We start from the raw sequence: 21,954 nt of genomic DNA, 5'->3' as shown, positions 1-21,954 counted from the left end.
GGGGGTGGAGGAGGATAGGAGGGTTCCTAATAAAGTGTCACTTTTTCATTTATAAAAATAATATATGTTCTGCATATGAAAGTTCTGAACAAACAAATTACCAGAGAAACAGTAAAAACCAGAAAAAGACGGCCTATAGCCCCAACATCTAAAGCAAAACACAGCCAACATGTTGATGTGAATTCAGATTGCTGTTTCTAAATTAAAATTTGCTTTTAACTCGGTTGGGCTCTGGAATACTTAAAAATGGATGTTTTAGATGAAAATGAAGAGGGAAAGAAAACATTTTCTTCTTTGAGCCTGTTCATTGGTACTACAAATTTCTAACTCATAGGCTGTTGAAGTGCCCAGTTTAGTCACTAGCCCCATTCCCCAGCTACCGTCCCCACATACCTGGACAGAGACCAATCCCTAAGAAAGGTGATGGAATTTACAACTCAGTAGTCAGTGAAGGCTGACAAGCACAGAGCATGAAAAGAAACTGCCGAATGAGGAGAATATACAGGGCAAGGTAGGACAATCGAGAGTGGGCACTTTCAGGAGCAGACTTAAAGAGACAGAAAATATTCTTGATGCACGTGCACATGCACACGTTTATACAGACATACAGGTGCTCATCTCCAGCTCAGCGTCTGTTGCCCCGGGGCCCCTTGTTAGACTGGGGCCCCGGGGAAACAGACGTTGAGCTGGAGATGAGCATCTGGGAAGCTTCTTTGCTCGTGCTTGTGGGATTGCCACCTGTAGAGGAAAGGCATGGACGCAGGATCGGGCGTGGGGGAAGCTGAGCTGAGAGAGTCTCAACAAAGCCTCAGTGGACCCTGCGGGGAGCTGTGAACCTATGATGGTTCTTTGGCATTGTCCCAAGACAGTGTGAGAGGGCAGGCCTTTCTAGCTCATACATCAACCAATTACTGGATGTGAGCTGTCCTGGGTGATGTGGTACTCTTCAGCCCAGGCAGTTCCTGAAGCAGGCTGATGTCCAGGGCTGGTGTCAGCAGTTCTTCCAGCATGCTGAAGCACCTGCTACACTAGTATCTCCCTGGGGCAATGCCCCTTCCCCAAATGAAAAAGTACACAGGTCATCAGGCCCTCAAGATGCAGCTGCCAGATCATGCCCAGAGCTCAGAGGCAGAAATCAGTAAGAGGCCATAATGACGAAGGGATCCACATGCTTGTACTCACAAGCTGCCAACTCAGCCCAAGAACAAGGGGAAAAAAAAGGAAAGAAAAGGCACAGGCCACTTTGCACAATGCCTAATACTTTAATCAATATGGTAGGTATGTACAACAGGAGACAGCCTTGTCTTGGGATACCCTAAATTTAAATTAATCCAGAACTCCCACGTTCACTGCCACTACAGCTATACTGACAAATCTGTGGCTGGTAAAAATCAGTATTCCACGAAAAATAATGACTGAAAGAGCAGACCTCTCAGTCTCCTCACTGACTAGATTCTCAGTGCCCCAACAGGGCTCTCAGCTGACCTTGCTGCACTGTTTATCAGAGGTTTAGGGATGTCAGGCCAAGGAAGAACTACTAGTAGGCACCACATGCCACCAGATGTAACAGGGAACTCTTCTCTCCCACTCTGGCACTTGACTGCCTTCTTGCCTGATAAGTCAGGAATGCATTATCATTCCCACTTTACAAATGAGAAAACAGAGGCCCGAAGTCTTGTCCAAGATCGCCTAGAGTATGCAGCACCAGAATTTGCACCTATCCAGAGCCCAGATAGCATGGTCATCAATTAGGCCATACTTACACCCCCATTCCCAACAGTGTTGCTTCTCTGCTGTCTGAGCTGTGGCCTTATTTCAGTGTAGTCATTATTGTCTGTTATCAAAGGGCATGACTTTCCCTGCAAGCAGTGAATTGCAAGTCTGTGGTTCCCTAGCAGGGAGGGTTGCTCAATCTCTAAAGAATGACAATGCACAGCAAGACATGACAACCCTCTTCAGCTTTCGAAGAACGATTTCCCTCATCGTTTGTCTAGCAACCTAACTATAAGGAAAGAACAGTTACCTTAAACCCCTAATCTTTTGCCTTTTACAAGCTGAATGTGTCCCTTCAAACCTGAATAATGGGTCTTTTGACAGATAACTACAGCAAAGATAAGAAGAAAGGAATAAAACCCCATGAGAATTCCCTGTCCACCTAAGTGCCATTTCTCTGACAAGGCCAAACCTAGACTATAGTTTGGTGTGATACTGTCGATATTCTAATAATATCAGGAAAACACGTAAGTACTGGTTCTTCATTAAGTTAATGCACCAGACTGAGCCTCAGTTTTCCCATCTGTAAAATACAAGGCTCTGGTTAGGTTATCCTCAAGATTCTCTCCACATCTGGTATTCTACGATTAGGTTACACAAACCCCTATCTTATTCCACTTGCCTTGGAAAAAAGTGGAAAACATGTAAAGCTACCACCATCATCATAATAACATCACCACCCAAAACAACAACAATGCAAAACTTCCCTGAGGTGTTTGCTGCCCCATAATAGAACACATTTAGAAAAATGCTTATGTCAGAAGTTTTTAAAAAAATGTTCTTGTTTCACTATGGATGTAGTAATAGAAACATTAGCAGACAAAGACCCAAAGCAAGCTGCAATACCCCCCAAAGCTCATTGCAATGTTCAGACGATAAATTGAAATCAGAATTACAAAAATGACAAAATGGAAATTATTTTTAAAACTAAAAACAACTAAAAAAAATAGACATGGCATGCGACTCAGCGGTTCTGTGGGCACCCCCCGAGAAAGAATGTCTCAATTATGGCAACATCGTCGTTACCCTCTCAACTGAAATTGCATGTGAGAGCATTATGATTTACATTTGTAGTTTAAAAAATAAATTAGGCATAAAAGAATCTCATAATCTCAAACACATTTGGCTTACCAGATTTCATGAAGGTAAATGGACGTAGCATGTGATCCTTGAAGCAGCAAACAATGATATTAATGATTCATTAATATGTTCGTTAGCAGAACTTTGATAAATGCATAGATATTCTCTGCCAGACAACTCTCAGGCAATGAATTAACAAAACTCTCCAAGACATGCCCCTTCCCAAAATGACAGGTCCTTTAAAAAGAGTTCTAGGGAGAAGGTTGACAGCTAAGTGACTAGGGTTTCTGACCTGCTATTTTTCAGTATTATGCACACTGGCTGAGGCATGAAGTCAAGTGCATTGCATTTAGAACCATGCACAACAGATATGTTTGAACCAGTGCTCCACCTTGGCCCAGCCACTACTAACTCTTGGATAATGGACTGAATTCACCTGGATTTGTTCAGTGGCTCCCTACTGCTCCCTCTGCTACCTTCCTTAACCTGCCTCCACCCTTTCTCCATACAGTAGCCAGAAGGATGCATCAAACATGTACCTGCATGCAACTTGTCAGCTTAACTCCACTCAGACAGGCAACACCCTCAAAGTCCACATGATGGGGTACCATCTCGTCTTTCTTACTTCACCTCCTATACCCTTATCCCATAACTCATTTTGCTCTACACAGGCCCCTTTGCTTTTACTGGAACTTTCTACAAAAGCTCCTCCTTCAAGGCTTTTGTGGTTTCAGTTCTCTCTGCTCTTTCTTCATATATTCATGCAGGAACCTCCCTCATCTCTTTGAAGGTTTAACTCCTAGGTTACCTGTCTTGACCACTGTCCTTAATAATATTACCTACCACCTGCCATAGTCCCCGTGCACTCTCATACCCTATTACCCTAGTTTACTCTTTGTCTAATAAAATATAAAGCTTTGCATACTATTTACTTATTTTTATGTTTGTTACTTAATATCTGTAATCCCCAGGAGGGCAGAAATCATTGTTTTGCGATGCTGTATCCCCAGGCCCTAGAACAGCATCTGGAGAGAACAGACAGAGCATAAATATGGGAGGGAAAAAAGGAAGAAAGGGAAGAGCAAGAAGGTAAAGGAAGGCAAAGAAGGAAGGAATAAAAGCGGGGAAGACAATAATACTAAAAAAGAACTATTGGGCCAAGCATGATGGCTCACGCCTGTAATTCGAGCACTTTGGAAGGCCGAGGTGGGCGGATCATGAGGTCAGAGTTCAAGACCAACCTGGCCAACATAGTGAAAGCCCATCTCTATTAAAAATACAAAAAATAGCCGGGTGTGGTGGTACATGCCTGTAATCCCACCTCCATGGGAGGCTGAGGCAGGAGAATCCCTTGAAACCAGGAGGCAGAGGTTGCAGTGAGCCGAGATTGCGCCACTTCAGGCCATCTGGGCGACAGTGGAAGACTCCGTCTCAAAAACAAAAGAACTTTTACATTAGGATGATAGAATTATGCTTATGCTTTTCTCTATTTATAATACTTTAAACTATTATTAAATCATATTGCAATTTAATTCCAAAACATCTATATAGCAAATTATTGGCATTTTGAGGTGCTACATCTTGAAATTTTTTTCTTTTGGAAACAAAGTCTTGCTCTATCACCCATGCTGGAGTGTAGTGGCACATCCTCAGCTCACCGCAACCTCTGCCTCCTGTGTTCAAGCGATTCTCCAGCCTCAGCCTCCCAAGTACCTGGGACTACCGGCATGTGCCACCATGCCCCACTGATTTTTGTATTTTTAGTAGAGACAGAGCTTTTCCGTGTTGGTCAGGCTGGTATCAAATTCCTGACCTCAAGTGATATGTCCGCCTCGGCCTTCCAAAGTACTGGGATTACAGGAGTGAGCCACTTCACCCAGACTTGAAAATACTTTTTGTGTTCAAATTGAAGACTCAATTTCAGTGTGTCATTGAGAACTGTAAACAAACACATTAAGTAGAATATACCCTTGCAATACACAGTTTTATAAAAATGTAAGTCAAGAAATCCTACAAACAGTGTTCAATTCCAGATTGATAATAAACACAGGGAGAGGGGTTATGGATGACTGTGTATGGGCTCTGATATATTCCCTTCCTTCTCTTTTTACGCCTCATTCCTGCTGCCCAATCAACTTGGTACTGTGGATGAGGACATCCCTGGGCCAGTGAGCAGATATGTTAGAAAGAGCTCTGCCTGGCCAGCCTTCCCTCCATGTTCTATCACATCAAGTCCAACACTTGATCCATCTTCCTGACCCCGTTTTACAGGCCTGTTACTTATAAACTCTTTTTTTTTGTTTGTTTTAGGAGACGGAGTCTAGCTCTGTGGCCTGGCTGGAGTGCAGTGGCATGATCTCGGCTCACTGCAACCTCTACCTCCCTGGTTCAAGTGATTCCTCTGCCTCAGCTTCCCCAGTAGCTGGGACTACAGGTGCGTGCCACCATGCCTGGCTAATTTTTTTATTTTCAGTAAAGATGGGGTTTCACCATGTTGCCCAGGATGGTCTCCATCTCTTGACCTCATGATCCACCCACTTTTGCCTCCCAAGTGCTGGGATTACAGGCATGAGCCACCAAACGCAGCCTATGAACAGTTTCTTATACCTTCCCCAGTAGTTTTGTAATTTACAAGACTAGATTCCGAGATCTAACATTACAGTCAATTAATGCAAATTCAAATACATGGACCTGGCCAACGAGGAAGGAGAGAAGAGGTGTTGGAGGGTTGCAGGAATGGAGGACAGGGAGTCTTGGGGGAGAGAGAGACCCTGGAGGAACACTGGCTGGGGATGGCTCATTGGGAAACGTCAGGTAGGTCCCCAATGTGCTCAAATGATGTGACATATATGATACTCTGTGGACAGTTCAAAGGCTTGTCCAGGGTCATTTGGACTCCATGTGATGTCTATTTCATGCTCTGATTTTAGACCTAAGCCTGGGGTTGGATTTGGCCCCACCGTCTGTTTCATTTCCCAAGGCCATCTAGCCCTGGATGTATTTCAGTGTTTTCATCAAACTTACTGGCTCACATCAGTGCCCCACACCCCGTCATTGTTACTGAGGGCCCAACTTACTCTACACACACACACACATTGCTCACCACCAGTCTGAAATGGATGAGGAATTCTAGGTGGTGAGAAAGAAAGAGTAGACATTGGAAGGTACCAGCTGGGCAACAACTTGCCAGGAAACACTTAGTATACTTACAATAAAAGTACTTAAAACGGAAGAACTTATTGAAGAAACACATTAAAGAAGCACCAACTCAGGATTAAAGTTCATGAATGAGTAGAACTACTAAGTGAAGGATAAATAAATGAACAATCCATGAATAATGATCGGGGTATGCTTTTAAAAACTGAGCTCTAAAGGCCAGGTACAGTGGCTCATGCCTGCAATCCCAGTACTTTGAGAGGCTAAGGTGTGTGGATCACAAGGGCAGGAGTTCAAGATCAGCCTGGCCAACATGATGAAACACCATCCCTACTAAAGATACAAAAAATTTTCTGGGTGTGGTGGCAAGTGCCTGTAATCCGAGCAACTCAGGAGGCTGAGGCAGGAGAATCGCTTGAACATGGGAGGAGGAGGTTGCAGTGAGCCAAGATTGTGACATTACACTCCAGCCTGGGCAACAGGGCGAGACTCTATCTCACAAAACAACAACAACAACAACAACAACAACAACAACAACACTGAGCTCTATAGCTTTTAAACGTGTTCTAGCTCATTCAAATTAGTTCCAGAATCTCCAGCCAACTCTGGTGACTTTGGAGATGCACCAACATCCACCAGGTTCTCTGGCAAAGCTAAGTCAGTTTCCATGTCCCAGCCACCAAAATATCCAATAAGAATGGCTTATTTCATTTATCTATTTATGTATGTATTTTATTCAGGATGCAATTAGAATTTAAACTCCAGCTCATTTTGATGAGCTGATTTATTCAACAACTATCGATGGAGCAGCAATTTTATGTCAAGAACTTGTGCCAGAACTTCTGCTCTGTGCACAAATCCAGGCAATTTCTTCCACAGAGCACAAAAGCATGGTGGGGGCACATCAGGAGGTGTGAGAGTAAATCCAGACTCCACTGCACACTCTTGAACTTCTACATTCTGTCCTCTTTTTCCTTTAAAAAAATGGGAAATCTTTTCTTCAGAACAGAAGCACCAAGAGGCCACTACCCACATGCATAAATCCTCTTGCTTCTCTATTTCTCCCTTGCCTGTCATGCATTTTTGCTTCTATTTATAAGAATTCAAATTAAGAATTTAAGGTCAAAATGAAATCTGACAGAGAGACATAAAAATTCTTAACTAGTTGTGTGGAGATGGTGCCAACAAAATACCCCAGGGACATATTGCATAGTTTTAACTTGCTATTAGAACCTCTCAATTCAAATGTGAGAGCTTACATGCAGAAGATGAGACAAATTACGTTATATAAAATAAGAAAGGTGGGGTTTTTTGCAAAGATGAAAGATGCTGATGCTTCCCTCCTCCAATGAATTAGAAATGACTCATCTACTCTTGGGAAAAAAGTGGCTGGTGATTTGATTGCTTTTTCTGCTGTAAACATACCCAAGAAGTGTAGTCCAAGAGATAAACATTAAAGGACCCTGTGAAATTCAAATAATTTCATTTGTTTCTTTCCAAAATGACACTGCCTTGAAAATGATTTTTAATGTGAACTATAAACTCTCATTTATATTGGAAATAGTAGTTGTGGCCACTGAGGCCACTAATTTTGGCCAACTACAAATTGTGTTTACCCCTTCATAGGATTCACCATAAACGTTAGTCCAATTCAGTCATTTTATAAATCAAAGTCATAGGATGAATTGCACATTTTCTTACAACTTATTAGTAAGACATCATTCTGACTTCACTTCTGTTTCTTTTTCTTTCCAGGACCTCTAACTATTCTGATAACTCACAAAGCTAAAAAATGTTCAATGTTTAGGAAAACACCAGAGAGCTTTTTAAAATTCATGGTACCCCAAAGGCTGACAGCAAGAATATACTTTCTGGTACATAAGAAAGAAAAATGTATTTGGTATGACTGGCTGTTAATATGTCATCAAGATAAATCATAAGTCTTATTCTTGGGAATCTTAATAAAAGAAGTCACTTGAGACATGGAAAGTACAAAAATAATCACCAGGAGGCTCTACCTTTGACTAGAACCTGGGGAAATTTTGAAAGTGTTCATTCATAGAGACACTTAAAAAGACATTGCCCAAATTTATCAGTGTCATAAATTCTTGGTGACTAAAAAGTTTCCTTAGAGTAATTTACAATGCCCATCATAAAATACTTCATCAAAAGGAAATGCTTAGATTTAATACAAAACCGTAAACTCCCAAGGACTCTGGGACAATGGTCTCAGCCAGTCTCCTGAGAAGATGGAGTGATCTACGGCTTCCATGTGCCTCAGGATTTGGTCTCACCTCGTCTAACGTTCCTGCCTTCTAGGTTGTCACACGGCTCTGGGGTGTTTGTTTCCTTCTGGGACTCCAGAAAGCAATGTGCTTTGAAGCAACACCCTAGTCCTTCACTGTCTATCTGAGGGGAGCAAGGGCAGGAGGAATGCTGTCTTCTGGACACCGTAACTGGGTGACGGAATGAAGTAACCATGATTAGTAAAGTAAATACCCTGTGTCCACATTCCAGCCTTGCGGGTGGAAGGAGCTAGTCCTCTCTAAATGTTTTTGGGTGCCTCAGTCAATCAAGGCAATTGGTTTCACTTTGTCTTAAGGTCAGGAAAGCTGTTAGCTAATGGGCCCTTCACAAGACAAAAGAAGTCTATACACTAAAGAACAGAACCACCAGCTTTCCATCTTTCTGCTATTCTTCCCTACAAGCTCCTAAGGCAATTAATCCAAACTCTGGCACCAACCGCGATGAACTGGTATGTTTCAGCTCTGCATTCCCACTGCTGTCCACTCCTCCTTCCAGGTGTTCTTGCTTTTAATTTCTTTGGTAAAGTAAAACTTCTTGTCTTCCTCCATAACTTTTCTGTTCAGTCAAGGCTTCACCATTTGCTTGGATTCAAAACCTCTCTCTACCTGACCATCCAAGTTGTACACAACCAGCTTCTTAAACACCCTCACTCTCTTCCTATGTGCAATCTCATTTCCAAAGGGCTGGGCCAGCCGGACATCTCACGTTACTATCCAGAATCTTTAAACTACTTTTGGTCTCTACCTGGAAAAAAAAAATCTGTACAACATTACCAAATAAATATTCCAAAAGCACAGCTCTCCTAATGTCACTCAGACACTCAGAACTTCTCAATAGTTTCAGATCTTCTACCAAAAGTAGTTCATACTTTTCATCTAGCTTTGGCCTTTGTTGTGATAGCCAGCTATGCAGCCTCACTTCTCACTATTTCAAGCTACACATAGATGCATGAAATGTCCCGACATTACACCTCACAATCACTTCTGCTGCCATTGTCATTGTTCTTGCTCCTTCCTTGGCCTGGAAGGACCTGTCTCCACTGCTACTGGTTAAAATTCAACCCTTCTTTACAGGTCAAACTAAAGTACAACATTCTCTGCCAAGAATTCCTTTCCTCGCCCTCACCATCAGAAAAGCTGTTTTGTTTTTCTGTGGAATCTTGATTATATCAGACTGACTGCATTTTGCTATAGACTATTGTTTTGTACATATATTTTATCTCCTATGCTAGGCTGTGAGCTGTTGAAGGCAGGGATTCACCTTTGTCCTGATTTAGGTTTGTATTATTCGATTAAAATTTTTTTGTCGGATGAATAGATGGAGGGATGAATGGATAGATGGGTGGGTGGATGAATGGATAAATGGATGGATAAATGCGTGGACGGATGGGTGAGTATATGGATGGACAAGTGGATGGATGGATGTATGAATGGATAAATGGGTAGATGGATGGGTGGCTGGGTGGTGAGATGGGTGGGTGGATGCATGGATGAATGGATAAATGAATGAATGGATGAATAAATGGAATTCATGATCTCCACACATAGAGTTGATACATAAAACCATGAAGCCCAAAGTCTCTATGATCAAACCTTCAGCTGTAAGTAAATAGTACTCCCTTTTTTCATCATAAGTTCTGGATAATCCCTATCTAAGTTGTAATGTTGACAGTTAAAGGAAATGCCAAAAGAGCAACATGACCAAGAAAAAAACTACTTGAATGGAACATGATGAAATATGACTATTTCCCATAAAAATCTGAAGACTTTGCAATCTTGGAGGAGGGTATTAAACAAGGAAAACCTGAACTCTGGTAGAATGCAGGAGTCAGCCAAGTGAAGACAGGGGACTGAGGAGATTTTCAGGCAGAAGAAACAGCCTACGTGTATGCTCAGAGGTTTTAAGCACGGAATATGCAAGAAAATGCAAATAAATGGTTGGAGCTTATTATTCAAGGAACTAGGTGATGAGAAGCGTATTAGAGTTCTCTAGAGGAACAGAACTAATAGGAGATATATACATATATAAATATATATGCGTTTATTAAGGAGTATTAACTCACATGATCACAAGGTCCCACAATAGGCTATGTGTGCAAGCTCAGGAGCAAGAAAGCCAAACCAAGTCCCAAAGCTGAAGAACTTGGAGTCCAATGTTCAAGGTCAGGAAGCATGAGCACGGGAGAAAGATGCAGTCTGGGAGGCTAAGCCAGTCTAGTCTCTTCACACTCTTCTGCCTGCTTTTTATTCTGGCCGTGCTGGCTGCTGATTAGACAGTGCCAAGCCAGATTAAGGATGGATCTGCCTTTCCTAGTCCACTGACCCAAATATTAATCTCCTTTGGCAATACCCTCACAGACACACCCAGGATCAATACTTTGCGTTCTTCAATCCAATCAAGCTGACAGCATTAACCATCACAAGAAGTAAGGCTAAAGATGTAGAGATGGTCATTAAATATTGACAACTTTCTAGAAACTACTCCCTTGAGCAGTTTCACACTTCTTGCCTTAGCCTAGGTTATTCCCCTCGGAGATGAGTTCTTTGGTAGATTCAGAGAGCTCTGTTACCATGAGGGCCACAGCGAATGAGAATCGACCCCAATTAGTGAGAACAAAACTGAACAAGGGCTCAAAAGGAGCTCCCTGGAGGGCACTAAAATTGGCGCTGGCATTAGAATGGTTGTAGGGTCTTAGCAGGGCATCACAACTAGAGGCAGGTTGGGAGAAACAGTACTAAAAGAAAGTTGATGATGAAATACATTCTCAGAAGCTGCTAAAAGGCAGTCAGAATCACTAATAGCAGTCCGAGCTTCACTTTTGTCATAGGAAAAGTAGAAATATTCTGCACATGTACCTCTGAACTTAAAAGTTGAAGGGAAAAAAAGTGGAAATAGCAATAACGACAATGACACAATCAACACTGCTTGGGTACCTATTAATTGTCAGGCACAGAGCTAAGCACAGGGTAAGAGAATTTTTCCCCACAACAACTGTAACTGGGAGGCATTATTATCCATGTTTAACAAATGAGGAAACTGACATGAATCTGGATTAAGAAATTTCCCCCAGCCCCTGTACGTAGTGACAGCTGAGCTGTGCTTCAAACCCAAGCAGAGGCAGGCTTCAGGGCTCCACCGCCTTTATTCCCCTGTTCTCTGGGCTCATCAGGGTTTGACTCCAAAGTTTATACAAGGCTGGTCTGGGTCACTGCAAGAATTGAAAAATCAGTCTCATTGGGAAAAGAGAAATTAAAAAGCTATTCCTGCCCAGTCCCTAATTACAAGCAATCAGGAGGCCAGTGAGTTATCCACAGCCCCAGAGTGCCTCCTAAGGCTAACAATCAGGAGGGGCAGAGCCATAAATAAGTCCTTGCAGTGACTATAGTCATTACCCTGTCCTTTAATAAAAATAAGAAATCGATGCATTACAGCAAGGCCAGAAGCACACTTCTCTATAACCCTGCAGCCCACAGAGCCTAGAGAGAACCTTCAGGGACTGGAGTTCCCAAGGAAAGGACCCAGCAGCATTGAAGTAGTAGGTTAGGAAAGGCTGAGGGTCAGAGAGTGAGGCCTCTTGAAAGAAAAAATATCAATGGGGTTCTTCAAGGGAGAGGTAAATGTGGCACAGTATAAGGGCCTCAAAGCATTGCACAGAAGGTATGAAAAATGTGGATGAAACAACAGCAATCTCTGTACAGCAGCGACGACCACATAAACTGCAGCCAGCTCGGAACCCGAGCTGCAGCCCACCCGAGCACACTCACAGTCCCTCTCCATGGTGATGGGCTAAGGCAGGATTTGTTGTCCGAGCTGCGATGAAAGCTGTCAGCCTGTAGTCCTCAGCTGTCAGCCCTTTCTGGATTCTCCTCACTCGAGGTCATCTGCTTCCCTGGGCAACCCGCATCAACAATAGATGGAGGCAGAGGGATAAAGGCCGAGCCATTTTGTCCTGAAGAAAGACAAGGCTGTTGGGACATACGAGCTCCAGAGCTCCTGCATCACAGCTGGGCTTGCCCTCTGCCCATCCTTCTTTCTCCCTTTCCCTTCCATGGGTGTCCATCCAAAACATCCTTGCCAATCAGCATGCTGCGTGTCACCTCTGTCTCAGACTGCTTCCCAAGGAGGACAGCCTGCAACAGGCACATGGCCTGTGTTTTAACCCTATCCCTGGGTCCCTCCCATTTTCATCTCTTAATTATAGATAAGCCCTACACAATTCTCTGTATTAGGCAGCCAGATTCGGGGATCTTCTGTGATAAAAGAAAGAAGAAAGGGAAGATGGGGAAAACAAAGAGAGAGACTCAACAACCCACTTATAAAGGGCTGAAAGGAAGGAGGGGATGATAAAGAAAAAGTCCTGTACAGAATGAAAGTTGAGGGGAGTTTTCGAAGCTTGATGGATGCCAGTATCTGGGAAAAAGAGGACTGTATTTGTGACAAAACAGGTTTTGAGAGCAGTCACTAAAATTATGAATTATATCCCCATTGGCATTTTTCAAAAGACACAAGTAAATATTGGAATCACTTTTTAATTACACCTGAGTATTGGACTGTGCATTTAATATTCCACTCCACATATTAATAGAATTTGAGACCCTGACTTTATTGAGTGTATTAGTAAGGGTAATTAACACTAGCTGCTTTAACAAACAACTCCAATTCTCAGAGGCTGCCTTATAATGAAGGTTTTTTTCTCACTCACATCATGGTCAATGGGCGCTTGGTCAGCCTCTTTTGGCAACTCTTCACCAAGTAGCCCGTCTAGTGATGTTGCCATTTTAAACATGTTTCTGAGATTGTCACCCAGTTGCTGGGTCTCTTTGCTACTCAAATAGCTTCCCATTTACTTCCACATCCCCCTTCCCCACTGCCTAATTTCTGATCAACCTTTCCCCATCTTGTTTTCTGTTCTGCTAGGCTGATCTGTATGGATTACAGAACAAAGCGACACCTTGCCATGCCAAACTTTCTGGGTTCCATTGAGTTTGGCCACTGGGATCATGGAAGGAGGAAGGAGAGAAAGGTGGATTTCTCCAGGCTCCTCCCTATAGGGTCACCCTGCCAAAGCTGACTGAAGGTCACAGCTCCTCTCCAGGTGGTTGTCTCTACACATTCCCACCCCACAGCCTTTAATCAAGTCTTTGATTTGCCCCTTCAAGCCTCGGATTAGGAACAGCTCTGATCTTTTGTAATATCCCTTGTGGTCTCCCTACACTCTTTAATGAAGCTTCTTGGATGATATTAATTTGAAAAATCATTTTTAACTGACAACTTTTGAAAAGGAGCTTATAGTATTCTGTGTGCCCAGGAAAGAAGAACATGAACTGGAATCTGACACACAGCATTTTCTCCATCATTTTTTGTTTTGTTTTTTTCTGGGAAGCAAATACTTTACATTTAAGGATAGTGTCCATGGTCTTTTGTCTATGTTTTATACTGTAATTATACATGAAATTTGCCTGCCCTTTTACTTATTTTCATTCATTTTTTTTTCCTTTGAGACTTCTCTTTGACCCTTAACTACTTAAAACTGTTGTTAATTCCTACGGGTTTGGAGATTTTCACGTTATCTTTCTGCATTGATTTCTAGTTTGATTTCATCAAGTCAGAGGATGCTGTCTGTATGAGTTTAGTTCATATAAACATGTTGGTTTTCTTTTTTTATGGCCCAAGTTATGGTCTCTCTTGGTAAATGTTCCTTGGGTACTTTAAAAGAATGTGGACTCTGCTGTTGTTGGGTGTAGTGTTCTATAAAAGCCATTTGGACCCTGTTGATTGGTGAGTCTTCCATAATCTTGCTGACTTTTTAATTGTTCTATCAATGTTAAAGAGAGGGATTTTGAAGTCTCCCAGTATAATTGTGGGTTTCTCTATTTTCCTGCCCAGCTCTATCAGTCTTTGTTTTGTATCTTCTGCAGCTCTGTTGAGAGGTACATACACATTTAGGATTCTCTTATCTTCTGGGTGAATTGGCCCTTTTATTATTGTGTAAGATTTCTCTCTGTCCCTGGTAATTTTCTTTGTTTTGAACTCTGTTTTATCTGATGTTAATATAGCCACTCCTGCTCCACTTTCTTTCGATTGATGATAGATCACTTTCCATCCTTTTACTTTCAATCTACTTAAACTACTCAATTGGAAATAAGTTCTCACCTACAGCATGTAGTTGTATTATGTTTTCTACCCACTGTCAATCTCTGTATTTTAATTGGTGCATTGAGGCCATTTAAATTAAACAAATAATAAATGTTTGAGATGATGGATATGATAATTACTCTGATCTGATCACTTTACAGTATATGTATTAAAACATCACTATGTACCCCATGTATACAAAATTATTACGTTAGTTAAAAATAAATAAATAAAGTAACAATAAAAAATTACTGCCTTTTTTTGTTTGTTGTTTGTTCTGTTTGTGAAAAAAGTTAATAGTTTTTATTTTTCTATTTTCTTTCTTCTTCCTTCATCTGGGTTACCTCAACATTTTAAAATCCACTTTGATTTATCCGTAGTGTTTTTCAGTGGTCTTTTTGTATATGCTTTTTAGTGGTTACTCTCAGTATTGCATTATACAGTAGGCCTTGCATATCCATCGATATGAATCTGCGGATTCAACCAAATTGGATAAAAAATATTTGGAAACAAATACTGTGCCTGTAGTGAACATGTACAGACTGTCTTTCTTATCATGATTCCCTAAATAATACAGTGTAGCAACTATTTACATAGCATTTACATTGTATTAGGTATTATAAGTAATTTAGAGGCGATTTAAAAATATAGCAGAGGATGTGCATAGTTTATATGCCAATATCACATTATTATTATTATTATTATTATTATTATTATTTTGAGACGGAGTTTTGCTCTTGTTACCCAGGCTGGAGTGCAGTGGCGTGATTTCAGCTCACCACAACCTCCGTCTCCTGGATTCAAGCAATTCTCCTGCCTCAGCCTCCCGAGTAGGTGGGACTACAGGTGTGCGCCACCATGCGCAGCTAATTTTTGTATTTTTAGCAGAGACGGGGTTTCACCATGTTGACCAGGATGGTCTCGATCTCTTGACCTCGTGATCCACCCATCTCGGCCTCCCAAAGTGCTAGGTATAGGCGTGAGCCACCGCGCCCGGCCAACCAGTACCACATCACTGCATAGCAGGGACTTGTGCATCAAGAATTCTGGTATCGATAGCAGGTCCTGAAATGAAGCCCCCACAGATACTGGGGAACAACTGCACATACATAATTTATCACAGTCTGCTAGTATTGTATTTACCAGTTCAAGTGACATGTGAAAACCATACCTCCCATTAAGTCCCTTTACCCTCCCCCACATAAATATTACCTATTACTTCTGTATACATTGAAAAGCACAATAGGCAGTATTATAATTTTTGTTTCAACTGCCAGGCATGGTGAATGTCAAACCTGTAATCCCAGCACTTTGGGAGGTTGAAGTGGGCAGATCACTTAAGGTCAGGAGTTCAAGATCAGCCTGGCCAACATGGTGAAATTCTATTTCTACTAAAAATACAAAAATTAGCCAGGTGTGGTGGTGGGTGCCTGTAATCCCAGCTACTCAGGAGGCTAAGGCGTGAGAATCACCTGAACCCAGGAGATGGAGGTTGCAGTGAGCCAAGATCACACCACGGCAGCCTGGGTGACAAGAGCCAGACTCAGTCTCAAAAAAAAAAAAAAGAAAAAAGAAAAGAAAAAAATTCGACAGGAAAAAGAAACTGCATTGTGTTTATCACATGTCTACTCTTCCCATTTTTCTTTCTTCCTAGCTGAAGTTCCATGATTCCTTCTTTTGTCATTTCTTCTCTGTTAGGGAAATTTCTCTCAACCATTCTTACAGGGTAGGTGTGCTAGTGACAAAGTCTGGTACAATGTTTTCATTTCTCCTTCACTACAGAAGGATATTCGCACTGGACAAAAGTTTCTGGATTGACAGATCTCTTCTTTAACCATTTGAAAAATATTGTGCATTTCTTTTTGGCCGCTATGGTTCCCAATAAGAAATAACGCTGTCAGCCAAATTGTTTTTCCCCTGCAGGTAAGAAATGATTTCTCTCTGGCTGTGTTCAAGAAGGCTTCTTTGACTCCATTTTCACAAGTTTGGCTATGATGTATCTTGGCATGCATTTTCTCGGGATTCTATTTCTTGGGGTTTGCTCATTTCTAGAATCTGAGGTTTATGTATTTTGCAAAATTTGAGAAATTTTCAAATATTTTTTCAGTTCCAATCTTTTTCTCTAGTCCTGCTGACTTTAACATACTCTTCTTTGTAATCCCACAAGTCTCTGAGACTGCATTCATTTTTCTTTGCTCTATTTTTACTGTTTTCCAATTAACTAATTTTTATTGTTCCATCTTTCACTTCACTGATTCTTTCCTCTGTTCCCTCCATTCTGCTGTTGAGCTCATCCACTGAGGTTTTCTTTTAATTTCAGATTTTGTGTAAAAGTGGAAATTTACTTCTGAATGTTCCATTTGGTTCTTCTTTATAACTTCTATTTTCTTTCCCCTAGGACATCTCCCTTTTTGTTTTTCTGAGACTTTCTATTTTTTCATTTGTTTCAAAAATGTTCATGATTGTCCACTGAAGCATTTTCATAGTGGCTGCTTTCAATCCTTGTAGGACAATTTCTACATATATGTCACCCAGGTGTTTGCATCTGTCAATTTTCTTTTCTCATTCAAGTCAGGATGTTCCTAGTTCCTGATATGATGGGTGCTTTTCAATTGTATCTACAATTGTATCATGAGACTCTGATTCTTAGTTAAATCTTGCCTGTTTTAACCATGGTTCTTATTTAAACCATGCCTGTTTTAGCAGGCACCACACCATCCTGATGGTACCCACCTCGTTACTGCCAGGTAGTGGTGAAAGTCTGAGTTTCCCACTCTGCCTTCATTTGAGAGGGAAGGGGAACCTCATTACAACTGGAGGGTGGAACTTCACAACCCCCACTAAGGCCTCTGTTGACATTATACTGCCTGGTGGGGGTGGGGCTCCTCACTTCCTTGTTTTACCACTATGGTAATATGCCATGCATATTAAAACATGCAAAACATTTTAAAAACATGATATTATTTTAAGTAATGTAAAACAAAATTCTAAGAATCATCTGTGCACCACACTGGAAACCACTGCTTGGATTCCATTCAAAGGGCTCAGAGAGAAGGATTTCTCTTTTGCTACAAGTCCTTGAGTTCTGCTGTGTTCCCCAACACTCCTGGGGAATCCCATCTCCGTGTTGTTTAGACATGTGTCCCTTCTGTGTGGCTCCTGAGCAGATCGTGGAAAGAAGCTGCTTGTGTGACCTTCAGCCCTGCAGGGCACCTAATGAGGGATGAGTGACCTGATCCTATTCAGGTTTAACGCATCCCCAAGGAGACCAGTCAGTTCTGTTGATAAGTAAGATCCTGAAATGGACACAGATCACTTACAGAAGCCTTTTATGTGGTGACTCTTTCTGTGTAGTGTCCCATGTGTAGCTACAGTTTTCAACACTCAAAAGTATCATAAAATTTATTCCCAAGCTTGGATCTTGCTGAGTCTTTGGCTTCTAACAGCTCACGGTGTTCCTCAAGAGTGGTACTGGTGACAGCAGCAACTTTTTGTTTGTTTGTTTTCTTTTTTTTTTTTTTTTTTTTGCATTTTAGGTTTTGGGGTACATGTAAAGAACATGCAAGACTGTTGCATAGGTACACACATGGCAGTGTGATTGGCTGCTTTCCTCCCCTTCACCTATATCTGGCATTTCTCCCCATGCTATCTCTCCCCAACTCCCCACCCCCTGCTGTCCCTCCCCTATTTCCCCCCAACATACCACAGTGTGTAGTGCTCCCCTCCCTGTGTCCATGTGTTCTCATTGTTCAACACCCGCCTATGAGTGAGAACATGCGGTGTTTGATTTTTTGCTCTTGTGTCAGTTTGCTGAGAGTGATGGTTTCCAGGTTCACCCATGTCCCTACAAAGGACATGAACTCATCCATTTTTGATGGCTGCATAATATTCCATGGTGTATATATGCCACATTTTCCCTGTCCAGTCTATCATTGATGGGCATTTGGGTTGGTTCCAGGTACTTGCTATTGTAAACAGTGCTGCAATGAACATTCATGTGCATGTGTCCTTATAGTAGAATGATTTATAATCCTTTGGATATATACCCAGTAATGGGATTGCTGGGTCAAATGGAATTTCTATTTCTAGGTCCTTGAGGAATCGCCACACTGTCTTCCACAATGGTTGAACTACTTTACACTCCCACCAACAGTGTAAAAGTGTTCCTATTTCTCCACATCCTCTCCAGCATCTGTCGTCTCTAGATTTTTTTAATGATCACCATTCTAACTGGCATGAGATGGTATCTCAATGTCGTTTTGATTTGCATTTCTCTGATGACCAGTGATGATGAGCATTTTTTCATATGTTTGTTGTCCTCATGTATGTCTTCTTTTATAAAGTGTCTGTTCATATCCTTCACCCACTTTTGAATGGGCTTGTTTTTTTCTTGTAAATCTGTTTTAGTTCTTTGTACATTCTGGATATCAGCCCTTTGTCAGAAGGGTAGACTGCAAAAATTTTTTCCCATTCTGTTGGTTGCTGATTCACTCTAATGACTGTTTCTTTTGCTGTGCAGAAGCTGTGGAGTTTGATTAGGTCCCATTTGTCTGTTTTGGCTTTTGTTGCCAATGCTTTTGGTGTTTTGGTCATGAAGTCCTTGCCTACGCCTAAGTCCTGAATGGTTTTGCCCAGATTTTATTCTAGGGTTTTTATGGTGTTAGGTCTTATGTTTAAGTCTTTAATCCATCTGGAGTTAAGTGGCTTTAGGTGAAGGCAAGGGAGGCTGCTACCTACTGAGTTGGACTTCAAGCTAAATTGGAGGAATTTGTGGCCTCAAACTACTCTTCCAACTCAACTTAAGAGGTCTGAAGACTTGCCTTCTTTCCCCCACTTCCCTTACATATTCATTGGTGCACAAACAACCCACATATCTATATTGAGCAATTATCTATTGAGTTGCTACTTGACATGAGGCCATGTGCTAAACACGGCTTTGACAGAGATCACCAAATCAGACATGGTCCTATAATATAGGGAGAGAGATATTCTTCTGCTGAAGCTAAATTGCTTTAAGTTTATGGAAGGTGAATGCACAGTACATATGCTTCCTACTCCTCACCCTCAGCAGGCAGCACTAATTAATCATGGAATTCGGTGCGGCACAGCCTCCTTCTCAACACTCTTTCCCTGTAATAAGTACCAATCAATCACAGTTGGCCCACAAGGTGGGAGGTGTTTGCCATCTTCAGATTAAAGCTTTGTTCTCTGCTCCAGCTCTGTTCTCATTTAGATCCTTCGGATGGTTCTTGGAGGATAAAGAGCCCCGTGTTCCTGAGATTTGATGCTTATTTTCTAGACATGCTCTCATTGGTGGAAGCCATGTGCAGTTGATTACGCTTTGTGTGAATTCTCCTCATAAACTGGTATTTTGTAAATCATGGAGCCAGAACATCTGTAAGGCAATGTTGTCCTTTCTTCCTCCAAGATATTATCATGAAGTAAACTACAAACTTGAGAACAACTCTGACATTTTAATGAATGCTTTTCTTCATAAAAACAAAACAAACAAACCAAACACTGTCTAAACGCATAGTTGCAGGCTCCCTTGGGAAAGCCTTACTTTGTCCCAGGCTCCAAGATCTCATGGATGCCTCGGCAAGTCAAAGATGAGCAATCAGGCATCTCATATGTGTGCTTTCCCTCCATTCTGGGTAGGCTTGCTGTGTCTGAAAGATGGACTATACAATAGGGTAAACTTCCTAATAACCATTCCAGCTCCATCTGCTCCAGAGAAAGTCCATCTCTGGGATCTGCTACTATGAGATAGAACTGCAGGAAAGGCCAATTTGGACTCCTGCAAAAGCATGAAATGCTTTTCTTTAGTTCTCCCTAGGAACACAGTTGGTTCTCCCTACCCGCTGTACTGTGGTCTGTGGCATCACGACAACACTGAATTAGGGAATACTGAGACACTCCTCCTTAAAAAAATGAGTTTCCTGCAAACGTCTGCTCAGAACATTTTTGTCAGCCCACCAATTTATAGCCTTGTTTTATGTCTGTTGTTGTTCAGACATACCTTATTTAGTATATATTTTGGACTCATTAACATTGAACTCACAGCCTACAGTGCTGTAACTCATGCCTGAATGAAGTTTATCTAACATGTATTTTCTCCATAGGGCACACCACAGCACTCTGTGCTTACGAACACTACATAGCACTTTAGCACTACACATGGGGTTGATTTTAAATCACCAACTAAAAGCACAAAAATGTGAAAAACACGGCAGTAAATAGATGGCAAAAAGGAAACTTGTTTGCAAGTTTGAGAGCTGAAACAAGAAGGGAGAGCATGGCTCTGTGCAACCTCAGCTGGGGCACATGTGTCAGAGGACTCAAATTTGTTACAGTTTTGCGTGTGTCCACCAGTGGCTATGAAATGCCACAAGTATCGATTCTGAGATTACAAACAAATTTTAGCAAGGATGCAAATTTGCAAATTTGAAATCCGTAAAAAAAAAATGAAGACTTAATTTATACCTAATCTAGTTATTTATATTTAAGTTACTGGCATGATTCACTTTAAGCTATGTATTGTCTCATACTAGGTCAAGAGAATCTCCAGATTTTTATTTGAGGAAACTATTTTCAAATATTTGTTGCAAATACAGAAGAAATATAGAGTATTTCCACTTTAAGCTGTTGTGGATTTTCCTTTCTCCATAAACCACCCACTCCCTGCTTCCAATGTATTGCTAGGTTTTAAGTGTTTTTGTAGCAAATGCCTACTTAGGGGCTCTTTATAGATGGTTTAAGCTTTACTTTTCCTTTCTTTCTTCCTTTTTTTAAAAGCCAGCATTTAAGCATTTATATGGCAACCATCACTATTAGTTTACTTTCAACAGTTTTTGCTAATTCAAATTAAGCTGAGTCCAAGGTGAGTTAAGAGAACTTCTCCCCACCAAACTATCTAAAATAAACCTCTGGTTCCCCTAAGTATCCCACAGACTCCCCTCCAACATCAGTCTCTGTTTTCTTCCATCTAAATTCCCTCCAACCCTGAGCTCCATGGGGTCAACACCCTGCTTACTCTTCCCACCTCTGCCCTAGTGCCAGGCACAGAGGGAAGCCTTAGTGATCTAGATGTTAGCAGCCTATGCAAGAAGCTCTATCCCATCTCTCTCCTTTCTCTGGAGGGGATTTCTAGAACTCCCTCATTAGAAGGATGCGTTTGAAAATGAGAAAAATGTCAGATGACAGAGCAGTACCACAGAGCAGCAGGTAGGGATCTCTTTATCCTTGAACTTCTCAGGCCCCTGTGATAGCAGAAAGGATCATTGTATATTGTTCTCTGGGGAACATCTCAGGATAAAGGCAAATGAGAATGTTCCAAAAATAATTATGTCCCAAGTCCATGAGGCTATAATAGCATTCAGTTAAGCTAGTAGGAAAAGGGGGTACAACTGTTTTGGGAGCTGCAATAATCCTGGCCAGAACTGTTTCTTCTTCATCTGTGGAGTATGTTGAACCAAGGGAAGTCAGAGCCAGGAAATGAATTGA

General features: G+C 41.6%; 2 long non-coding RNA genes across 2 annotated transcripts in view; one reads left to right on the top strand and one right to left on the bottom strand.

The window, feature by feature from the left end:
- The window catches only part of LOC116555363, a 785,279-nt gene that overhangs the window by 195,127 nt on the left and 568,198 nt on the right, over positions 1-21,954 (top strand). The gene's annotated exons all lie outside the window — the stretch shown is intronic.
- LOC116555367 lies at positions 13,124-15,126 on the bottom strand. The gene is made up of 3 exons (XR_004270503.1): positions 14,969-15,126; positions 13,530-13,532; positions 13,124-13,134 (listed from the first exon to the last, which is right to left on the bottom strand). It is a non-coding gene; the product is annotated as an uncharacterized LOC116555367 (long non-coding RNA).

The sequence above is a fragment of the Sapajus apella genome, unplaced genomic scaffold, assembly GCF_009761245.1.
Source record: "Sapajus apella isolate SASKATOON/1434 unplaced genomic scaffold, GSC_monkey_1.0 scaffold15, whole genome shotgun sequence".
Taxonomy (NCBI): Eukaryota; Metazoa; Chordata; class Mammalia; order Primates; family Cebidae; genus Sapajus; species Sapajus apella.
Note: the sequence above shows the minus strand (reverse complement) of the source record. Positions and strands in the feature narration are given on the sequence as shown.